Raw genomic sequence first — 18583 nt, forward strand, 5'->3', positions numbered from 1 at the left:
TCAGCTGTGAAGCCATCATGTTTAAGACTTTTCTTATGGGGAAGTCTTTTTATGACCTTTTTAATTTCTTGTCTTGTGATGAGTCTGTTCAAGTATTCTATATCTGTCCTTGTCAATCTGGTCAGTGATACATTTCAAGGAATTTGTCCATTTCCTCTAGGTTTTCAAATTTATCAGAGTGTAGCTTTTTGTAGTATTCTGATGTTATCAATTTAATTTCCTCTGGTTCTGTTGTGATGTGACCTCTGTAATTTTTAATCAAGCTGGATTATTCTTTTTCTTTGAAACATATGGATTTTGATGCTTTGTTTGCATTTTGTAAAGAGACATAAAGTATTTTCTGGGAAAAATAGTTTGATTTTTTTTTCTTTTTACAAGATAGTAAGATATGCTTGTGCGATAAGCTTTCATGTCTGCTCATAAACTACTAAATTTGTGGAAGAGACTGGTGATATTTATGATTATTTGTAACTTTTAATCATTGTTTTATAACAAAATTTAGTTGAAGCACTTACGTATTTTGTGGCAAGCTAACACCATACCAATGTCGTATTTATGTTTTTTTTTAAATGCTTATAAAAATTATGGTAAATTGGGATGCAACAGTGAATATAATGTTTTCTATAGGAAGACTAATATTAAACAAGATAAAGTAATGATAGCCAGAAAATTAATTCATGATTGCTGGGGCTAATTCTGAGAAAAACGAGAATTCCAGTATACTTGAATGTGCTAAAGGAAACCTATATTTGGACCATGAGGTAGTTGTAAGAACAGAGCAGGGAAACACTGTATGGTTTAAATTCAGTAAATGTGTATTCCAGGAATGCATCCTGTCTCCATACCCTTTCAGTCTATATGCAGAACAGATCATCCAGGAGGTTGGGCTCTATAAGGAGGAACGTGGCATCAGAATTAGAGGAAGACTTATCAATGGCCTATGTTATGACTCAACCTTGCTTTCTGAAAGTAAGGAGAACTTGAGGAATTTGCTTCAGAAGATCAAGGATTGCCCCCTTCAAAATGGTCTGAAACTCAACGTAAAAAAACCCCACTGGGCCTGTAGATAGCATCAAGATAAATGGTGAAGAGATTGAGATTGTTAATAGCCTCAGTTTACCTGACTCCACAATTAACACTCTTGGTACCAGCACACAGAAAATGAAAAGAAGAATTGCATTGGGAAAAATCTGCTGTCAGGGACCTCACAAGACTAATGAAGAACAACAGTGTGAGTCAAGAGACTAAGGTGTGCCTGATGCAAACCATGGTCTTTGTAATTTCTTGTTATGGATCAGAGAGCTAGACAATGTCTAAGATGAAAGAATCAGAATTGCCTTTGAGTTGTGGTGCTGGAGAAGAGTATTGAATGTACCATGGACTGATAGAGCAAACACGTTTGTTTGTTTGTTCTGGAGAGGGTGAAACCAAATTGCTTCTTGGAGGCAAGGATTCTGAAGCTCTGTCTGACATAATTTGGTCATGTTACAAGGAGGAACTGGTCCTTGGAGAGGGACGTCATGCTTTGGAGGGTGGAGGTCATCCTTAGTAATTGTCCTACTGGGTCTGAAATCTATTGCAGTGGTTAGGTAAACCACACACAACTATACTCACACATGATTATGAGATTCCTTGGGAATCTAATGGCACAATTTATATTGGTGATAGGATATATTTTCTCAGGACAACTTCTGAAGCATGCCTTCATCTTTCATCCTCATAGTTTTAGATCAGTATAACAAAGCTCTGTCAGTCTTGCCAATTATGATGTATCCTTACCTCCCTCCAGTAAACTAGGGCAAAAGCTCCTATCTCTGGTTCTGTGGAGTACCAGTCTCAAGGTCAGTTCTACGTCATATTGGGATCCTGGTTCTCTGCTGAGACTGCGCCTGCTCTCTTGTGAGTTTATAATGGTAATGCAGGAATCTCTCGCCAGGAAGGATGCCCACTGCTTTTTCCAGTTCTTCTTGTTGGTAGTGAGATCCCCAAATTTCTGCCTCTGAACATGTTCAGTTTAAGCCTGATGGAATGATGAAACTACTCAATCCCTTTGTGGATATACTAACACCTTCTTTTCATTTCCACCTAGTTGGTGACAAAGTCAGTACCTAGGAAAGTAATTTTGCTTCACTACACCATAATCAAATGCTAATATGAATATAGGGATCTCTGGTGGCCTAATGGCAAGAAGCTGTGCTGCATTGCCAGAGACATGTGCTTCGAGACCACCAGCTGCTCTGCTGGAGGATGGACACTCTTGCGATTAACCACCTCTGAAAACCTGCTGGAGGGTCAGCTGTGGGTCAGTTCTGACTCTATGGTACACAACAATAGGAATATAGCATCTGCCAAGCTTCTTTGTGGTCATGAGTGTAGTACTTTTTTTCACAAGGCCATGTCTGTCTTGCTTAGCTCCCTATATGTTGTTGTTGTTGTTTGTTATGTGCCATCGAGTCGTTTGCAACTCATAGCGACCCTTTGTACAACAGCCCTAAACCTTGCTCTATCCTGTGCCAATTTCATTGCCTCTGACACAACCATCCCGATTACCCCAGTCACTGAATCAATCCACCTCATAGAGGGCCTTCCCCTCCTGCACTGTCCCTCTACTCTACCCAGCATGATATCCCTCTCTAAAGACCTGTCTCTCCTTACAACATGTCCAAAGTATGCTAGACGAAGCCCCAGAATCCTTGCCTCCAAGGAGCAGCCTGGTTTAACCCTCTCCAGAATGAATCTCTTTGTTTTCTTGGCAGTCCATGGTACATTCAATACTCTTCTCAAGCACCACAGCTCAAAGGCGTCAATTCTCCTTTTATCCTCCCTAGTCATTGTCCAACTCTCTGATGCATAACAAGTGATTGCAAAAACCATGGCCTGTATTAGGCACACCTTAGTCTCCAGAGAGACACCGCTGCTCTTGAGTACTTTAGAGAGGTCCCTAATCGCAGACTTTCCCATCACAATACATTTTTTTATTTCCTGGCTACTGGTGCCAAGAGTATTGACCATGGATCCGAACAAACTGAAGCTGTGAACAATCTCAGTCTCTTTGCCATCCATCCTGATGCTACTGATTGGTCCAGTGGTGAGAATTTTTGTCTTCTTGACATTGAGTCTCAGTCCAGGTGCATGAATATTTACATTTATTGTTACTGATCTTACATAATTGTGTGTAAACTGTGTTTACTGTATTTCTAATGTACCTCTTTTTTCTATTGATTTCTTAATGGTGGGTGCATTTAATTTATTATTGATGAGTACATTTGTTGTTGTTGTTAGGTGCCATATAGTCAAGTATGACTCATAGCGACCCTTTGAACAAAATATCTGAAACTGGTCTTGTCCTGCTCCATATTAATAATTCCTGACACACAAGAGGCCATTACAGGGGTCACCTTGTTAATCCACTTGGTAAAGGGTCTTCCTGTCCTTTGCCAACTCTCCACCCGTCCCAACGTCATGTCCTTCTCCAAGGAATAGCACCTGCTAGCAGTATGTCAGAAGCATATTAGACTAAGCCTCATTATTCTTGCCTCCAAAGAGCACTCTGGCTAAACCCCCTCCAAGACATATTCATTCATCTTCTTGGCTGTCCATGGAATGTTCAGCGCTCTTCTCCAACACCACAGCTCAAAGGCATCAATTATTTTTTGATCATCCTTATTCATTGTCCAGGTCCCAGATGCATAGCTAGTAATAAAAAAGACCATGGACTGATTCAGATGCACCTTAGTCCTCAAACTGACATCATTACTCCTCAATAATTTGGAAAGGTCCCTAACTGCAGATTTTCTCATTGCATTGTATCTCCTTATTTCTTGATTGCTTGTACCAAGCATTGTCATTATGGATCCAAAGACATGTGGATCCAGTGACATTTTTTGTCATTGATTTAGTACTTTCCTTCATAGTAGTTATTTTAATGTTTTGTAAATCTGTATGATTTCCCTCTTTTTTATTTTTGTGAAAAAGTTCTTTGCTTTGCACTTTTCCTGTAATATACTACTTTATTCTCAATTCAAAACCCATATACTTTTCTCTTAAAATTGATCTTTGGAAGTTTTGCAACTACATTACTCAGACCTTTTTTTTGTTTTGTAGTTGCCCTCATTTACCAACTGATAACTCTGTTTTTATTCTCATATGCTTATTTTCTATGTCTGTGCGAGTTTTGAATGTCGTGTGTATTAATTTTTGGATTGCTATATGCCATTGTCCTTGAAGAAGGACATTATGCTTGGAAGGATCAAGGGTCATCACAGGACAGGAAGACCCAGATGATATGGATTGACACAGTGACTGTGAAGGAGAGGTTGTTGTGTTGGAGGCAGTGAGATTACTCAGGATAGGAGAGGGTTCTTGGCTAGCTATGAGTTGTAGTTTACTCAATGGCATTTAACAACATTTGCTGTTGTTGGGCTTCTGTCCAATGAACTCTCTTTAGTAGTCTTTTAAGGTTGGTTTGGTTTAACAAAATCTTTTCATTTCTCTCTCTCTCTCTCTCTTCTCTCTCTCTGTGTGTGTGTAACAACTTGAGGGGAGGAAACCCAGCCAAACCCCATGCTGGACAAGGGGGGTTGGGGAATCCCAAGAAACTGCAGGAGAAAACAGAGGAAGTGGCTGGGGGAAGGAGATATGGGAAAGAAAAAGACAAGAAAAAGTGGGAAAGGAAAAAGATGTGACATCTGTTGGGCGTGGGGAGCTTGGCATCTGATAGGTGTTCTTGCCGCTGGTGTGACAATTAGAAACAAGACGTCTGGTCTGGAGCAGTTTTTGGTACTCTAAAGGCAGTTTGGGGCTTAAGTTCTGACAATGAGTATAATTTCTGTTTATCTGAAAGGTAGCTGAGGGCACCAGGGAGCACCTGGGTGGGGAATAGGCCCAGGTGTATCATCTCTGCTCACCTAGGAAAGTGGGACTAGGAAGGAGATTCTATTTGTCCCTGAGGCGCCTTAGAAAATCTGCTTGAATTGAGATAGTGCACTACATAGGTTGTGAAGAGTAGGATGTACAGTATCCTCTCATGTGATTAACTGTGCTGTTAATTGCCTCTGGAAACCCACTGAAGCATCAGCTATGAGTTGGTTCCAACTCAGTGCACATACCAAGAACAGGGCTTGCGTGCAGGCCAGGCACCCAGTCAGAGATGGCTACTTACTCCCCACATTCCTTCACAGAACATTCTGTAGACACCTGGAGTTTGAAAGCATGCCACTGAGTTCCTGAACATGGAGCTTTGAGAGTTCATGGAGTTATACATTCCGTGAAGAAGCCTTGCCTCTTGCAGAGCTGTGGAACCTGGGTAAATAATGCTGGCTACTTGATGAGGTGTTGCTTTTTTTGATTGTAAGTCAACAGACTTACCCTTTGAACAACAGATTTGGACCTTGCCCTGTCCTGCTCCGTCCTCCTGATCGCCACCATGCTTGAATTAACTGTTGGTTACAATCGCTGTGTCAGTTCATCTTGCTGGGACTCCCTTTTTGCTCCTCCACTGTTCTTAGCATGAGGTCTTTTGTGGAGACCTGGCCCCTTCCTCACCATATACCCAGTGTGTGCGAGTAGTTGGAAGGAAAGTCAGTCAATCCCCTGATTCCAACTATGGTACTGAGGAGAAAGAAGGAGATAATACTCTTAATAGTCATGGATTTCTGTGCCAATCAGAAGCCTTCTTGCAAAAGTTCAAAATGACTGTGCTGCTCCAGGTCTATTAATAATTCAGTATGTAGTCAGTCCTCTTATCTGATTTTTTTATTAAAGTTGCTGTTTTTCTCTTAGTATTTCAACTACTTTTTTTCCCATTTTGAAGCTCAAGGATTTAGATTATCCTCAGTATCTATTTGTTTTCTAGTGCCTTATTTGTGGAGGGTGTGGGCTGCCCTCTGCCTCATCCACTGTTGGAAATCTCTCCAAAAGATTTTCAAAGCAGGTCTTTGGGCCTGTGTTCTGAAGCATCTCTGATGAACTCTGTCCTCCACACTTTAAATTTACAGATGAGCGCTTTACTTACTTGCACCAGGCAGGGATCCCAGTGATACTACAGCCCTCTAGTGGCTGGGCACTTGGGTGGCAAAGTAGTTAAAACCTGGGCTGCGATCCCACAGACGCGTGGTTTGAATTCTCCTTGTGGTGTATGGAAGAAAGCTGAGCAATCTCCTCCCATGCAGTTTACTGTCTCAGAAGTCAGTTCCCACTTGGAGGCAAACAACAATGTCTGCTTGTGTTCTTGGTGCAAAGACATTCTACTATGTGGAACATATCAAATCAAATTGTGAATAACATTGAGAAGAATGAGAATCCAATAACACATAATTATGCTTATACAAAATCTATACATAGACCAAGGATCAGTTTTATGACCAAAACAAGAGACCACTGTGTGGTTTACGATCAAGAAAGGAGTACATCAGGGATGCATTCCTTCTCTATAATTTTTAAATCTGTATACTGAGTAGATCATTTGAGCTACTGGACTTTAAGAAGAATGTGGCATCAGAATTGGAGGAAGCTTCATCAACAACCTGCATTATGCAGATGACACAACCTTGCCTGCTGAAAGAGAGGGGGACTTGGTGTATTTGCTGGACAAGATCAAGGCGAACTTCAATATGGATTACATCTCAGCATCAAGAAAAGAAAAGTTCTTACCACCAGGCTAATAGAGGACATTGTGATAGATGGAGGAAAGATAGAAATTGTCAATTATTTAATCTTACTTGGATACACAATCAACAGCACGGAAATATAAAGATATTTTGCATTGGATATGTCTGCAATCAAGGACCTCTCAAAGTGCTAAAGAGCAAAGATGTCAGTTTAAAAACTCTGGTGCACCTGATCCAAGCCATGATATTGTCAGTTACTTGATCTGAGAGTTGGACAGTGAATAAAAATGACAGAAGAAGGATTGATGCCTTTGAGTGATGGTGTTGAAGAAGGTCATTGAATATCCCATGGATATGTAAGAGAAGCAAGAGACTTGTCTTGGAGAGACTGCAGCCAGAATATTCCTTAGAGGGAATGATGGTGAGACTTTGTCTTACATCTCTGGGCAAGTTACTAAGGGGATCATTTCTTGGAGAAAGAGACATCATGCCTGCAAAAGTGGAGGGTCAAGGAAGGAGGAGAAAACCCTCAGTGAGAGATTGACAAAGCTGAGTGTTAGAATGGACTCTGTAATGTAACAGAGGAAAGCACAGGATAGGGCAGGTTTCAGATCCATTGTCCATAGGGTCACTGTGAGTCATAGTGGACTCCACGGAACCTATCAGCAGTTCTCCTTGACATTTATACTCATTGGTCAACTATTCCTTATATGTCAGTGACTCTCAAATGTGTTGTGTTAATCAGAATAACTGACTGGAACTGCCCCAAAATAGCTCTGCTAAGATACTGGCTTGGAAGCAGTTTGGCATCCACTTCCTAAACAACATGCCTCTGAAAACTCTATGAACATTGAGAATTTAAGAAAACTTTATGAACTTAGAGAAACAACAGTAATTATAGAATGGGGTTCAGGTTTTTTGTCCTTAGAAGCACTCTGAGTTGTGCTCGATTTGACAGCACTTAACAACAATAGCACAACAAGATACTCCCAAGCTTTGGAACCTACCATTTATAAAATCAATCTATTTGCCTATTCGAATCTTACTCAGACTATCTTTATTCCTGTGTTGTCTTAACCACCACAAGCACCACCAGGAAAATATCCGTGATGTTTCACTGTCCTTTCCGTATACTTCTTTCCATTAGAGAGCACACGGATTTGTATATTTTTGTCTTCTCCCTTGACCCAGTTTTTCCTTGATATTTTTTCCTTGATATTTATCCTTAATATAAAAAAAATTCAAGCTGTCATGATTAATGAAGTATGCATATCTAAAAATCTATGTGAAGTTATATTAATGAATATTTTTTATTATTTTAGCTTCTTTCATCAAAGGCATAATTTGATTTGATTAATAATAATGTTTCTGATGATTTTACTTCTATGAAAGTACTACTTTGCAGTGAATAATCACTACAGCTCTTTTTATTGAGGATTAGTATTTTTAAAATTCATAGGGGTGCTTGTCTATCTCTTTTGGTCATTCATAATATGATGTTCTTAAGTTTTACAGTGCTTGATTGAATGATATTTGTTTATGACTTTGAGAAAAGATTTGAGATTATATTGTCCACCTAAGACAAAGGCAGTATTTCCTTTCCTGTCTCCTGCTACATTGTGCCCCCCCTTTTCTCCACCTGCTTGGAGAAAGCTGTGTTTCTTCAGACCAACCTCATAATTGCCCTTCTGTGCCTGATTTGGGCCTCAGGAAAGGCCCCTCGCATCTGTAAAGCTGGCAGCGAAATGGTATTTCCAGGCAGGCACAGGGTTGCTGGGTAGTAAGCCAATCCACAGCTTTGTCTCTGAGCAGCTGAGAACTTCACTGAGTATTACCACGGTGTTCAGTAACACAGACCTGTGCCACGAGCAGGGAAAGCACTGAGCAAGTGTCAGGGTCAATATTTATAGACCACTACGTAGCTGCTTTGCAGAGAGAGAGAACCGGAGAGAAACACGCACGCAAAGGGCAAGGAGAGAAAAACTGCAGTGGAGGGAACTTTTAATTTATAATTTTCCCCCCCTTCAAAACAAAACTCAATATTCTTTTTAACTGTCAGGTTCAAACTTCTGCTGAATCATAACCATTTGGCCCTGAGCTATGACAAGAGAAGAGAGAAAAAGTTAAAGGAGCAAGCCTACCATAAGTGAGAAGGTAAGTAATTAGCTAGTTCAGTCTCACTTTTCCTCATAAACTGTCTCCCTGTTGGCTTCTCTGCATCAGTAAGCAAAGAGCTGTGTGGCATGTTAAAACTGCCAAGGGGAGAGCCCCTGTTGTTGACGAATGTTCTTGGTGGCAGTGCAGTTTTGTGTCCTGCTATTGCGACTGCTGAGTCTGTTTGTCTTGCACTTCAGTCATGTGGATTGGGGAAAGGAATCTGGACCTTAATTTCATGTGTATCCTTTCCTTCAAGTTCTGTTTCTTGATTCTGGCAAACTCAAACCATTCATTTGACAAATTCATGTTTGCTCTTGTATTAGTATTGAAGTATTCATGTCATAAAACTTGTAATGAGTTGTTTAGAAGTGGAAAATGTAGATGACCATGTGAAGCTAGAGTGGACATTGTTGAAAGGCAGAAGCTTGGAATGTGGGTTTTGTGGGTCTCTTGAAAGAAAACTAGTGTCCTTTTGACGGTCCGCTGAAGTGCACTAATCACACTGCCTTTGCTCAGTGAGGATTGAGGGGTGAGAAGTTAATTGCAGACTTCTTAATTTAAGGTGCAAAACAGCCACTTCAGAGAGTTTTTTCTTATCTTGAATTGCTAGATTGCTTTCTTTAAAAAATTGACTCCTATTGAATACATAGAATTAAATATCTTGCTACAGAGGGTTGCTTGCTGGGAGTCACAGGTAACTCATTGACACAAAGCAACAACACATTAGTAGATTATTTCCATTCCATCACATATACTACTTTTCAGTTTCTTTGTGTGCTCATGAGGCTATATGACATGTTCATTCATCATCAGTTTTTCATGCCCCCACTTATCATTGGAAGTAAGGACCGTAGAGGAAACTTGTATTTTCTGATTTAAAAAGCCCCTGCATATATATATATGTTTTCAAAGGGAAGCTTATATTTAATATACATGTCTTCAAAGGGAAATGTGTCACTTCATTGGACATATATTTACATAGGTTAAAAAGGGATTTTTTAAAATTGTACAGATATATACTTTAGCATATCTGAAATGCCGAGATGAGTTTATAGATGGCTTTTATAATTCTTAAAGGTTTTCTATACAGCTAATTTAAGTTACAACCAAAATCTGGTAAAGTTGCTGTCTTGCTTAAACCAGAAGCCAATAGCAGAGCTATAAGGAAAAGTTAGTATTCTGGCACACATTTTGTATTTAGAACAAATATACAGAAATGAAAGGGATAAATCACATTTATAATAGCATGTGGAATAGGTCTTCATGAAAAGGAAATGTTTTAAAATATAGTCAACAGTTGTTAAGTATCACTTTTATTGCATGCCCCTACAATTCTAAATTTCATGCTTGATGTTTCAAATTCACTTTACTACTGTGTGTTAACTCAGAAATATTTTAAGCTTAATAAAATTAATATCTAAATTTAAAATATTTTGAATCATTTATTTGTTAATTTATTCTCTTGCATCAAACATTTTGTATTTACTTTTCAAGGACTACCTACCAGTTTATTAAAACATTTGTGTTAGATTTTCAGCAATGATATGGTTATTTGGAAAATAAAACCATTGTTGATCTGGGATGACCATGTCTCAATTAAACAATCTAAATCCACCAGTGATTTTTTTTTCATAGACACTGCCTTTAGATCTTATGTAATATTTTAAAAGATTATGTTTTAGATTGTGTTTGTAGTTCTTTATTCATTGTCTCCTAGACAATTGTATCTTCAGTCATCATAATGGATAATCAGAATAAGCTTGGTGACATCCACAATGAAGATGTATTTTGATTGAAGGCTAGTTGACATTCCTTTCCAATATTATTTCTGAGTTTTATTTTCAACCTTGTTATTGGTTACTAATCCTATTTGTAAATAATATTTTATATGCAGTCATGTTATAAAAATGAGTATGGAATGTTTTGTATTGTATGTTAAATATCTGTTGGAGCAAATTTGGCTTGAGCTGTTTATATTAACTTCTCAGTTCTCAATGCTTCCTTTTGTGTTTGCTTACCGTACCAGTCCTCATAGTAGATTGCACATAAAGGGAATCTCTCAGTCCAGTAGCAGTTTTCTATTTAAACCTTCCCATTGAAACCTCTTTATTGCTCATAGATGAAGCGCAAGCTTCTTGACAGGATGTGTCTCTTCTGCATCTAATTTCTGCTTTCCTTCTACATTCATCTTCTGCCATTACCTCGCAATATTTGCACAACCTTTCTTGCCCTTTACATTTTATACTCTCATGAAATTCTTGTACTCCCAAAACAGTCCATAATGTTTTATTCTTCCCAGAAATTATTTCTACTCATCTCTTTGTCTTCAAAGCTCCTTGCCCTACCCCTCTAGCTCCTTGTCTCTGCCTTCTAGGATCAGTGGTGGCGTTCCTCCTGGAGCCTAATGTTTGTCTGTGTGGTTTGATCTTCTATCTAAACCAATGCCATGGCACTTTGCAGAGCTTATTAATGTGTCCAGGTTTACAAATTATTCTGTTTTGATCCCCAAACTAGACTATAATAGATGCTCAGAAATTTGAACTAAACTTATCTGTCAGAAGCTCCAAGGGAGAAAGATTCAGTCTTCTCTCATGTGTTTTACCTCCGTGGAAACACAGTGGAGGCTCAGCTTTGAGTTGGTTTGGATTAAATGACAGTGAATTAAGTTTGAGGAGCGTTTTTAATTTGTTTTTCTTTTACATTGATAGAACATTTGAATTGCTTCCAGTTTTAAATAGGTTGACCGAAACTTTTATGAGCAATAACATGTTTCATTGTATGGACTTATTTTTCTTTTGGATAAATATCAACTAGAATACTAGATTACATGATAAGCGTGTGCTTAATTTTGGAAAATAGTTTTTTAGTTTCTTATCAAGTGCTTTATATGGTTTCATATTCCTACAACCAGTGTCCTTAACTCAGATAGAAAAGTGACAGCCTAGGAGAACCTGGTAGCTCTGGTGGCCTAGTGGTAAGAAGCTACAAGGCAATCACAAAGATATTTGTTGTGATTCTCCTAACTGCTCGTTGGGAGAAAGATCTCCTCCTATGTGATTTATTCCCTCTAAAACCCCCCTGGAAGGTCAGCTGTGGGTCAGTTCCATCCTGAAGGCAGACAACAACAACAAAGCATTATTAAATTTATTTTCAGCTAATCTTCTTTGTTACATGTTTTTAAATGTGTTTTTTAACAATGATTAATTTGATTGAGGGAAAACTTCTCATCAGATCATAAATGCTTTTAGGACAGTAGCAACTTTTTGTTTTATTTTGTTTTCTACCACCTGGTACCAACCCCAGTAAAGGTGTGTGTGTGTGTGTCTGTGTGTGTGTGTGTGTGTGTGTGTGTCTGTGTGTCTGTCTGTCTGTCTGGAAGCTAAGAGTTATATTGGGAGGATCTACACAATCAGAATACATACTTTAGAAGTAGTAACTGTTTAATTATTTTATTAACTTGGTGAACAAAATTCTCTTGGTGCTGGGTCCCTATAAATGATTGTGTTAAATGAAATAATTCCATAGTAAACGGAAGACAGTGTTTACCTCACTCCAGTTGCCATTGAATCATTTCTGCCCTAAGGTGATGTTACATGTACACGATACACTGTCCTTTGTAGGTTTTACAGGGATTGATTTTTTTTTTGGGGGGGGGTGCAGTAGACAGCCAGGCCTTTATTCCGTGATGCTTTTGAATGGATTTAAACTTCCGGTCTCTAGTTAGTCCCAGAGTATAGTAGCTGTTTGCTACCCAGTTACTCTGAAGACAGTACTATGCCTCCCAAAGGGAGATTTTTTCTTTTTCTTTCTTAATTTTTATTAAATTTTATTAATTTTAATGAACAGTTACAGAGATTTTGAGTTTCCATTCATTCATTGTTGCACTAACAAGTTAAAAGTACATGAGTTAAAAATTAAAAGAAATAATATTCCAAGTAGAGGTTCTAACAGTGGCACAAATCAAGTTACAGAGGGAGGGTAGTTCTTAAAATAAAAGGCTTATTGACTCGCACTTTATCTATTATAGTATAAAGGTTAGAAACCACAAGATGTAGAGGCTCAACTATGTTGTTTATTATTCTTAAGTCCTAGACAAAATTCCATCTACCACTGGGTTGTTTTACAGCTCGGAAGTCCACATGCAAGGCAGAGGTGAAGTAAGGAACTGCTTATGAGGTTTTGCGTCAAATCCAACAACTAAGAAATAGTGAGAAGAGTTGGGACCTCGGAAGGTGTTAAGGACCAAATAATCGGCTCTTGTGTACAAGAGAAAATGAATATACTTACCAGTAATGTTAATGCTCACCCACAGCTCTTCTGAGAGGATCTAAATCGTTGAAGCATCCTCCTTTGTTTCCAGCTGGGAGCTGGGGCCTGTCAATCCTGTCAGCCAAGAGGACCTGATGTGGGCCACCCTTGGCCATGTGTTCTTCAAATCCACACTTAAAGCAAGTGAGTGGGAGCTTCCTCTCTACTCCCTTGCCTATCTGTGGCTCTCGTCTGTGACACGGTCTACTGAAATGGCCCTGCTTTCCACAGTGGAAGCAATTCTGACCTCCTTTATTACCTTTGGATGGCACTGGTTATGAGTAAGACTTCCTTTTCCTGACACAAGCCCTAACCTGGCAGCAATAACTGCCCCAATAGTTTTGGGCATTCTCTGGTCTTTTCTCTTCCTGCTAGATCCCAGTTGTTAAAAGAGGGAAAAATTTAAACAAGTATATAACAAATAATTTTGAACAATATAATATTTTAAGTTTAAGGCTAGAAATATTAACAGTATGATCATTTCCATTCCAGAGATGCATGTTCCACTGCAGTTCCTATTTTACATAAATGGTTTTGGTAAGAAGAATATTGTAAATGTGGATACAGTTCCACTATTCCTCCTCTATGCCACAATAAAGTGTTATTAGCATGAGCAATTATAAATCCATTGCCTTCCTTACTCTAACTTAATTTTTTTTATTTTAAATTTATTACTGATTTCAGTAAAAATGTACGGAAGCTTTGGATTTCCATTCATTCATTGTTGCACATTTCTCCCAAAGGGAGATTTTCAAGGGAGAGTAGACCTTTTTCCATGTACGTTGGAGAATCATGGAATATAATTACACCCTTATGGTGATAATAAAAGGACATTTCCAAATTGCTTTTGCTATTGTGGAGAGAGTTAGGAATGTAAGGAAATAAAATAAAATTGTGACTTAAGAATTCTTAAACCTTAAAGGTAATACTCCATTTTAGACAAAAGAAGAATTACTTTCCAAAATAGAAATGCTGAAAGAAAAGGAAATCAGTGAAAAAGTAATTAAGAAAAACAGGTTTCTTTTAACTCTGTTGCTCAATAAATTAAAGTTTATTTTGTTTAGTTATGTTTTATTTACACTGTATACATTGTATTTTATATACTAGAAACAAAGTTAGTAGATAATTTTCAACTTAAAAACTTTGATTACTTTTTATTTTTAGTATACTCCGCCAGCAGTTTACATATTCCAAGCCCAATGACCCTCTTTTAGTCTTTGAATATGACTTTTTGGTTTTTGTTTATTTAAACTTAAATTGTGGTTGTCTTAGGAATGAAAACAAGATTGGTATTTTCATAGGAGGATTTGGTAATGTTCTAATATGCTAGGAATGGACCATAATTCAATTTGGAATTTATTTTGAGATATATTTTATTCTCTAAACTACATTGAATTCATTGCCATAGAATCAAGTCTGACTCTTAGCAACTCTTCACCAGATAACCAAGGCAGTAAATCTTTGTGAGAAGAAATCACCCATGCTGTTTCTATGCACAGGTGGGTGGATTTGAACTGCCGTTGTTTTGGTTAGCAGCTCCACATGCTTACATGCCAAAACTACAGGAATAAATTAAATCAATGGCCTATCAAATATTTCAGTGGGATAATAATCTAAAATGGGAGGCAGGAAGACAGTATCTAAACTGTGTCTAAAGATGGCTGCAGGTCCTATTAGACAGTGATGGGGAAACCCTCAATTTTTCTTTATATTCAGTCGTTGTTAAGTGCCATCAAGTTGTAGACGACTTAGAGCGACCCAATGAATGAAAGACCTGAATACTTGTTTAACTTTCATTGGTTCTCCAAGTTTATAAGGTTTCCTGAGTTAAGCTGTTTTGGAAGTGGATGCCACTCCTGCCTCTAAGCTTGTAATTGACAAGTTCCACCAAAGACTGTCCGCCATGGATAACCATTATCACATTTGACACATCAGTGTCACAGTGCTCAGCATCCCAGCAACCACGAGTTACCTCTGTACAGCAAATCTTAAACCATAAAAACCCTGCAGTACCACCAGCAAAAGAGCTCAGAGATCAGGTTTGAAGTTGGGGATACAAGTTTTCACTAGAGAAATAAAGTATTATTTTATTATTCTGTGCAGCTTAGCTTTCAAATCACAGTTTTCCTGTAGCTGTGGATGTCATAGGATTCATATAAGCAGAGAAGAGAAAATGAATTATTAAAGTGTAATCTTAAAAGTTCTTCTGCTTCACATTTTAATTTCATAAATAGGTGCATGTGGTATGGTGAAGTGATGTAACTTGCCAAATGCTGTCTTTTAAAGTAGCTATTTACAGTTTTATTACTGTGGCTTTTCCTGTCCTGATTATAATTATTAAGCATAAATCTTAATTAGTTATTATCTGTGGTTTCTATTATGCTAGACTCCTTTGCACTATTTCATAATTCTTGAAATTTAAAGCTAGTAATTAATGCCATCCTGGAAATGATTTATTGCCTTTTCTTGCCAGATTTAAAATTCTGGCAGTCTATTGGTTACTCAAGTCTGACTCCACTGCAAGTCTCACTTAAGTACAACCCAGAGTTTTGAATCAATTCCTCTAAAGAATGTTATCTTTAAAATTCAAAATATGAAAAAAAATTCAAAATATGTACAATGGTTCATAATAACAAACAGGTGCTACTTTGGTCAGCCTTAAAGCATTATTATTACTGTATTACATTGAAGTTGCTTTAAGAGTTCTTTCACATTTATTATGCCTTGAAAGATACACTATAATAAATACTAAGACAAACATTTAAATGATGTGATCTGAGAGGTTTGAATTTACATACAAATTCTTTTTAAAAGGCAGATGTAGGCACAATGAATTTGAGGATGTTTTTTCTTTTGGTTTTGTATATTTTGTACATTAATAATAAACAGTGGAAAGAAGCAGCCTATTTAAAAAAAATAGCAGATGTAGAAACAGAACATTCCTATGGCTGGCTGTATGTACTTTTTCTAACAGCAAATACCTTTCTGACTGCTGCTGTTTCTTCATTATGCTTGGTTAATATAATCCATTGTACACTCCACAACCATTGTCTTTTCACAAAAATATGACAGAAAATGGAAGCTGCTTGTAAAAATTGAACCTGTAAAAAAAAATTTACACAAGTGTAGGTGACAGAGTATTTATATGATGGCTTCATTCAAAGACGCTTTAAATCTACAAGCTGCTCTTTTTTTTAGGTTAGAAAAGCTATGGTATGGTATGGTATGGTATGGTATGGTATGGTATGGTATGGTATGGTATGGTATGGTATGGGTTTCATTTTCTAAAATTAATTTTAATGATAATTTACAGAGCTTTTGGATTTCCATTCATTCAAGCTGCTCTTTGGCAGAAAGATAGTTTCCTACTGGAATCAACTCAATGAGAATGCTTTTAATTTCTTTCTTTCTCTTTTGTGTTTTTTTTTTTTTGTGGGGTGAGGATGTCAAATTTTAATGTTGTTGTTACTATATGCCCTGAATCAATTAATACTCGTAGTAACTTACGAACAATAGCTCTGAACTCTCCTGTATCTTGAGCTAATCTCACTGCGACACACTTGCCATCATTACCACAATTGCCGTTTTGTTCAGAGTCTTCCTTTCCTGCACTGAATAGCGAATTGAAATGAAATGATTACTTGTTTGAATGCTGTTGTTGTTGTTGTTGTTATGTGCCGTTGAGTCATTTGCGACTCATAGCGACCCTATGTACAACAGCCCTAAACCTTGCTCTATCCTGTGCCAATCTCATTGCCTCTGACACACCCATCCCGATTACCCCAGTCACCGAATCAATCTACCTCATAGAGGGTCAATGACAGCTCCAATCTAGAACTGGCAAACAAGACTGATTAAAACAAAGATATGAGAACATACTGTGCTTTTTGAGATATATATATGTATTTCTTTTTTTAAAATCTACTTTTGATAGTTTTAGTTTGTTTGGTTCCACAATCAACATTCTTGATACCTGCCGCCAGGAAATAAAGAGATGAATTACAATGGGAAAGTCATCGGTCAGTTAACTCTCCAGAATACTGAAGAGCAACGATGTCAGGCTGGTGATTAAGGCGTGCCTAATCTGGGTCATAGTCTTCACAATTGTGTGCTATGTGTCAGAGAGCTGGACAGTGAGTAGGAATGATAGAAAGAGAATTGATGGCTTTGAGCTGTGCAGATGGAGAAGAGTGTTGAATATACCATGAACTGCTAGGAGAACAAAGACTCATCTTGGAGAAGGTGAAGCTGAGCTGCTCCTTGGAGTCAAGGATTCTGAAGCTTCGTATGACATACTTTGGGAGGGTCTGGCCCTTGCAGAGGGACATCATGTTTGGGAAGGTGAAGGGACAGTACAAGAGAGGAAGACCCTTGATTAGATGGGGTGATGAGATTCAGTGACTGGGGTAATGGGAGTAGGTGTGTTGGAGACAGTGAGGTTGGCACAGGATAGAGCAGAATTTGGGACTCTTGTATATAGGGTCACTGTGAGTTGCAAGCAACTCAATGGTACATAACAACAACAACAACATTCTTTAAAATATAAATCATGAGTGGGTTATAGAGGAGCAGTCCTAGCTTTGTCAGAGCAAAATAATTTTCTCTGCTACTGGTTTTTTGTTGTTGTTGTTTTTTAAAAAAAATTGGAGTCCCTGGGCTTATTTTATTTTTTTTTTTGCTTATTTTATTTTAATATTAGTATCTCTGATACATTTAAAGGAGACTCTACTGGTCTAGTGGGTAGAGAATTGTGCTGCTAGCTTAAAGACAGGGAGCTTCTCCATAGGGGAAAAATGGACAATCTAATCTCAAAGGAATTTATAGCCTCAGAAAATTCAGAAAACTGGAGGATCAAGTGTGAGTCAGTTCTATCTCAATAGCTAGTTTTCACCTACTATCTGAAGATTGTTTAACCCAGAAGTCTGCTTCTGAGTCATCTTATCAAAATCAAAATGCTTTTCTTCATTTGTTTCTCCAAACGAGGGTAAAACAATCTAATTATCTTTACTGGTCATTTTCTACTGGATTGTTACTTTTTACCTTTAATATATGATTTAATATATAAAAATATAAAATAATAACTAATATTTTAATAGAAAAATTGCTTGAATGAAAGTTTATAAAGCAAATTAATTTTCCATTCAATTATGCACATGTATTATGTTTTGTAACCTTAATTTGGATATCCTCAGTACTTTCCCTACTGCTTCCCTATAGTTATTACCTAATCCTTCTATACTTCTCATGTCTTTCTTCAGTGATACTGTATTGTCCAGCCTCTTATTATAGAGTACCTTTCCTTCCCCCATCTTAATATATATCTATTATTATTTTAGTAATATTTGCTACTCCTTCCCTCCCTTTTCATTTCTGGGAACAATCCAAGAATGATTCTGTGTATAAACTTTTTCTTAGTTTTTGAAAATATTTTTAATAGTGGTCTTATACATTATTTGTCATCTTTTAATTGATTTGGTACACAGAAACTAATATTTTATTTAACTTTATAT

At 37.6% G+C, this 18583-nt stretch overlaps 1 protein-coding gene across 1 annotated transcript in view; it reads left to right on the forward strand.

The window, feature by feature from the left end:
* The first annotated feature begins 8667 nt into the window (after window positions 1-8667).
* Window positions 8668-18583, forward strand: part of BMPR1B (bone morphogenetic protein receptor, type IB) — a 265052-nt gene continuing 255136 nt past the window's right edge. Inside the window, exon 1 of the mRNA XM_006900754.1 lies at window positions 8668-8762. The gene's annotated coding sequence lies outside the window, so the exon portion shown is untranslated. The remainder of the gene's footprint in view (window positions 8763-18583) is intronic.

This window comes from Elephantulus edwardii, unplaced genomic scaffold, assembly GCF_000299155.1.
Source record: "Elephantulus edwardii isolate Elephantulus edwardi_28Jun2011 unplaced genomic scaffold, EleEdw1.0 scaffold00294, whole genome shotgun sequence".
Lineage (NCBI taxonomy): Eukaryota > Metazoa > Chordata > Mammalia > Macroscelidea > Macroscelididae > Elephantulus > Elephantulus edwardii.